Raw genomic sequence first — 6571 nt, 5'->3', positions numbered from 1 at the left:
CTTGCGCTGCTGTCACTGTGCAGCGGTGGGACGCCATAGCAACCAGCCCACCTTTAGGTGATTACCATGCTCAACCCTACCTCACCCACCTCCTCCATCAACACCCGTGGTACACATACAGACCACCCCCGGGAAAAGAGGAGGAGGGAGAAGGAGAGAAAAAGAATAGCTGGTCTGAACAAAATATTTTACCTTAGTATCTCTGCATCTCTGCACAAGATTTGATGGGCTCCTGCACCGTGGGTTAGGCTGATGTCTTTGTTAGATTTAGTGATTCTTCTACCTTCACTGGTGAATCGGGAGCGTTCAGTTGTACAGTATGTGTTTTGCAACCTTGCCTTGTGAATCAGTTTGAGATGAAGTTAATTTAGCTCACCTTGGGGAATAATAGACTCACATAGAGTGAGAATAACGTTGGCTCACTCTGTGTTTTTACCGTCGTAAATGCCTTTGAGGAGGGATTGTGATCCTTCATTGATCATTCATTTCATCTGGGCCTTCTGATTTTCCAAAGCCATTTTGAGCAGGTGAAAACACATTGGCTGTTAGATGTGTTTGGCTGATGTTACTGAGATCTTCAAATCAAACCAATGTATCATGTACAATGTTTTTTATACATTGTATGCTTTACATACCCACAATCTAAAGAGGGCACAAAGATTTCTGACCCACTTCTCTGACATGGAAAAGAAAAACAATTATGTGGTGTGTACTGTGGGGTCTATATTGCACCATTCTCTGTTTAAAAAGGAAGCTCAAGGCTAAGTCCTTGCTGCAGCCACTTGGGCTGACTTCAGACCTGTAGTCCTTCGCTGTATGTTATCCCATTTGTCTCTCACTGCTTTCCTGTCTGTCTTTGGATGTCCCGTCAAAATATATATATATGCACAGATTTGGCTTTTCTCTCCAGATCTTGATTCTGGTACAAAATACCAAGGTATATCCATTACATGTTTCTATCTGGATCACTCACTGCATACTGATTGTACTTGCACCACCAGTGTATAATTAAACCTATAGCTGCAATTGTAACTGTAGCTGCTACACATGCTGTATGTATATCTTAGCTTAATGTATTTATATCTACAGTATATCTCCATTGTTATTTATTTCTCTTTGGATGCATACATTAGTACTGGGTAGATGCTAAACTGCATTTCATTGTCTCAGTACTTGCACTTTGTGCAATGACAATAAAGTTGAATCTGATGTAATTTAATCACTGTGATCATTTTGATGTAACATGACACGAGACCAGCAGCCCACATTGACTAAATTAATGTCGCAGAAGCACAAATAATTCTATTACATCAGTGGAGGGACTGTATTTAATGTGGATGTGTCACATCTGTCTGAAACTCAATCCGCTTAATAAAGTCAGTATCAAGTAGATTGGATTGGTGCACCCCTACCAGGCACTGAATTGTCATATACAACAGCCTTTGGCTGATCATAAGCAGCTTGGGTGCAGCTTTTGTCTGTGCAAACGTACTAAAGCTGAAATCACACTGTGTCAGCCTTCACAGCAGCAGCAACAGGTTGATAACAACCATGTGTGTGAAACATGAACCTTCATCTTAATCATCTTTTGCAAAAATTTGGAAAAACACCCCGCAAAGTAAAATGTGATAGTCTTTGTCTCTGGGTTAATTTTGTTGCATTGAAATACAGACGCTGTGTTAAAATGTTCTGTTTGAACTCAACCAGTCACAAAGATTTAAAGATGATCTACTTTTTCTACAGCAAAGTACAGAGAGAGTTTCATCTTTCTCTAATCATAGTAAAGTTTTGATATATACCATGCAGATGGATATATGGGTAAATTAACAGTAAGGCCATACAGATACCAGTGTTACCACAGCTATCCACACTGTTCATTTCATGGTTTGCTTGAACACAAAGTACACCGAATCCAAACACTGCTGCATGGGTACGCACTACAAATACCAAAGGAATTATACATATTTTTGTTTTTACAATTAAACTCACATATGAGTTTGTTGAAGATATAAAGGGGGCTTTTTTTCATAGATATAAAAAAAATCAAACCATTACAACCTAATCCTAATATACTGCGCTTCATAATGTTGCATTTGCTGTAACTGTCCTCTTGGCAGATCATGTTTTGAGGTGCCCCTTTCCTATCCTGTAATCTCCCCTCCCCCTACCATCGCTGGCATAAATCTATGTAATGAATAAGCAGCTTTATAAATTCCATTAGTTAAGGAATGCACAACATGTGTAGACATTTAACATCAATAAATGATTACCACATTATTGTCACTTTTGCACATTACTTCTGTTATGTGAATTGTTAAAGAAAAATCCTTGAACGAGGAAGACTGGATTCAAAGTATCAACGTTTAAGTTGAATTTATTATTCTTGTACAAGAAGGAGCATTTAACAGTGCAACACACAAAAGGGGTTACATAGAAAAAGACTCCCTGAGGAGCTCTAACAGTTAGTTCTTATACAATTTTCTTAAAATGGGCTGTCTTGAACACCTCCCCACTGATAATTTCCTTTTTTGGTTTTCTGCTCAGTAATGAACATTATGTTTCTTGTCCAAAATGACACTTCTCAGGCCTGTCTCTCACATCCTTGTCTCTTCTACTTCCCAGGCCTGTGTCTCACGTCCTTGTCTTTCCTGTCCTTGAACTACTGATTTATAATTATCTCTCCCTGCCATCCTCAGTAAAACACAGTCCAAAATAAGTGAAGTGCACGAGACGTGCAAAAAACAGGAAACACACACTCTATATCAGTTAAAACCTCTGAACCCCGGTGTAATTCAAATTTTTATAACAATGACGCTGGGTTGTTTTTAGCAGTAACGTTTTGACGTTTTATGGCTGAAAACAGGAAGAGGGGGCTGTTTTCAAATGGAGATGAAGCTTTTTGTTTCGTGACAGTCTCCAGGGATGGAGGCCACTCTAAAACATGGTATTCATTTTGTAAACCACCAGTTTGACATCAATAATACCTCCAGCATAGTTACAACAATCATATTCTTCACCAAGCACCTTTCGTTTGCACCTGTATGTCTGAGTAACAGCTGAAGAGCCAAATGTTCATTGTGTGCTTATGAACTCCCACTACCTTCTGCGCCTTCTCTTGATTCTCACTAAGTTAGGAGATCAGCACACCACCGAGTTCGATGGTTCAGCCAAGTGTCAGTTTGTGTGAGAATGTGACGCTTGTGTCTGCATCTGTGTTCTGAGTCGTAAACTCACAATTAGAACAATATCTCAGAGGGAGGAGACGTCTGAACATGACTTTCATTAATGCAGCAATGTAGACTGCAATGTGTGCATGTTTAATAATCCTTCCATCTGTGCACGTGAATAATAAACTAAGGCTTAGGGTACTAACCCTCATGGATCATATATGCCCTCTATATCTTTCACATACATACGCATGCACTGCACCACCTCGTTGTTTTTCTTTAAATATGGTGATTAGGAGGTGCTCTGAAGCACCTGACACCCAACCATAAAATAACTTTGAGACACCTTAAATCATCTCCCCGGGAGTGCTTATTCCCTTTTGTGGCCGCCAAATTTCTTTCGCGTGTAATCTTTTACATAAAAATTCTAAAGATGCCCAGAGTTGGAGTTGATTTGTAGCTAATGTTGATGCTTTAAGCGCTGAGTGACTGTGTCCCCCTGCCACAGACATCTAAATGCATCTAACGGCAGCAGCTTAATCTGGCAGCCAGATGAGAGTTTGCTGGATCGTTACCCAGCCCTCTAACAACCAAAAATGATGCTTCTACAACAAAACAGTAGGATAAGTGGGTTTTCATGGGGTTAGAAAGAGTAATTTGTGACTTTGATGCAACTTTGCTACCTTTACGCCTCATAAAACAAGACACAGCAACTTGTAAATCATACACCTTAGTCACAGCCTAAGAAATAAAGGTTTCCATTAAATGCACATTCCAGTTGCACTTTCTGTTAATTTCTGTCAGACTTGCCAGAGAAAGGCATGTTACCTCAATATGTCCTGATCAGTGAAGTTACAGTATATTATAGAGCGTGGCATTAGAGAACCTTTCTGTGTGAGCACATACCTCCTGCTGTCAAGTCTCAAACCAGTGGCATTTCCCAGAACAACAACTCAGGCCTGGAGAATGAAGGGTGGTAAACAACAGGGTAGACATAACAACGGTCCGCTTTGAAAACCCTCAGGTAATTCTGAAATGACACAAAGGGCCTCTTGCCGCTCGCTTGCTTTTCCACGACCGCAGAGAGAGCCTGTGCCTGCTGGGCTTGACTGCCAGACCTGCCGTGATGCTTATTGACTGACGCACTGCCGTCAGGGGGTAGAGCTGGGTGGCAGCGGCACAAATAGGTCAGATAACAGCCAGCAACGTGGCATAGGGCATGGGGATAGATGCTGCATGGTGAAAGGATGGTGGAGTTAGCATGGTCATGCTGGAGAATGCTTTTTGTTGTGAGTGTTGGTGGTCTTTTTACTTTTTATTCAGCTCTATTACATTAGCAGTTTTTTTTTTTGGCATTGTTTTCATATATGTTTTCATTGTATTTTTATATAAAGAATGCCAATTGACTGTTCACTGAACCCTGCTGCCAATCATGTCCAATCATCGCCCTAACCATAATCATAACTAGGCGCAGCAGGCCTGTCAGGCTTTACATTTCTGTCTATGGTGGTCAAGTGGTGTGCTCGGGATAATATTCTATATTGAGAGAGTTTGGAAGGTGGTGTCTTATTTTATCAGCATTTCAAACCCAAAAACACAAACGTAAAAACTGCTCCAAACATTAGACTAACTAACTTGCCACCTACCTTAGTGTTTCCAAATGCAAGGTGTATTCTATTAGCTGACAATACTATGTTGGCCAGATATTATTCAGGACTGGAACGTCCTCTGTGCTAGAATAACAGAGTTTAGAGTTAAGACAGAGGCCTTGTCCTGTCCTGTCCTTTATTTGGTTGTGGGTGAAATTTACACTCGAGAAAATCCACTTCCACTTGAATTAGATGGGGTTATGTTTGCCAGACTTACTTCTCATCCTCCTTCCTCTTCATCCAACTACTGTGTTGCTATTTTTACTAAAGCAAGCCTCCAAACCAGTCTTATACAGTACCTGTAGGGATAACATGCTTCAGCCTTCATCACCTCAACAATACTGCTTCTTTATTCTGATATATCACCCCAATGGATCATCAGCTAGAGGACATGCAGCTTTAGCCTCAGTCTTTTAGCATGATATCATGTACGGAAACATGAAGTAGACCCTTTCACAAGTTGTTAAAAATTGAAAACATTAATCAGCTGGACACAGAGTTCACAACCAATTCACAAAGTTTTGGCTTTAACCACTTTTAACTTTTGCCACTGCTACTATCAAATCATTATGTGCCAAGGGCAAACGTACCAGGGACCGTGCTTAACAAGACGTCAGCTGTGGTCTACCTGCTCAGACAGCCATGCCTTCAGTTTGTACAGAAATGTCATAGGAAGACACTTTGGGCTGAAAGATGAAAAACTGAGACATATTTTCTGTTCAAGTGTGGTCACCACACGAGAGCTGTACATCTGATCTCTCAGTTGAACTGATGGTGTTGTCCTAATCCGCGAATACTTAGCAAATCGCTCTGGATGACAGCATCCGCCAAGTGCCTTACATTTAAATGTAAATGAAAATATAAAATGAAAGTCAGTGGTCGAGCGGCGGTTCGGTAGATAAACACGGACATGATGTGAGTCTGACATTCTGTTAAAGGCTCTTCTCAGGAGATAAAGAGGCAACTGTGGATGGACAGTGTGAGTGCTATAGCTGTGAAACAGTTGAGAATAAAAATGCATGCTAAAAAAAGGCATAGGGTATGTACTGAGGAGAAGACTTTAATAAAGAAGAAAAGAAGAGAAGGGCATGCAAGTAATATAGTTCTGGAAATAATCTAGCAACACTGATGACAGTTTTAGAAGTTTGAAATAGATCATTAGCAGCTCCTCATATAATAATGGACTTAAAATGAGTAGGCAGAATTAATGTGAGATTTACGTGATCTGGATGATCATAGGCAAAGATAAAAATAAGTGCCATTGTGTTGTCATGTATTGTTGTGTGTGTTGATGTGAGCAATATTTCCAGTTCAGTGGATTTTATCTCATCTCTGACACCCTGGTTCAGAGCTGTTCTCCTGCTGCTCCTTTGATCTAGTCTTCTTTTTCTGCTCTGGACTCCTTTACTCCCACACGCTCTGACCTCCAGGGACTGTCTTCCTGACTGCGGGACCGAGGAACACCACATGTAGCTGGGGATCCGAAGGCGGTGGGCAGGGCCTGTAGCCTGGGGGGGGTCACAAGCCAGCAGGGGGGATTTCAGGGGCTTTAGTTGAAACAATGGCGCAAACTGTATAATGGGAGGTAGGAGAAGTTGGAGCGGGAGGTTGGAGGTTTTTCTGCTGACAGTAAATGTGTGGTCGATTTCCTTAAGATATGTGAAAGATTGAGCACTTTTGCTGGAACTATCTGATGAGTTTTACTGATATTTTGCAGTCAAAGGTCTAGCTGAAGGACTGTAGTTATACATACAT

Source organism: Larimichthys crocea, chromosome VII (genome assembly GCF_000972845.2).
Source record: "Larimichthys crocea isolate SSNF chromosome VII, L_crocea_2.0, whole genome shotgun sequence".
Classification (NCBI taxonomy): Eukaryota; Metazoa; Chordata; class Actinopteri; family Sciaenidae; genus Larimichthys; species Larimichthys crocea.
Note: the sequence above shows the minus strand (reverse complement) of the source record.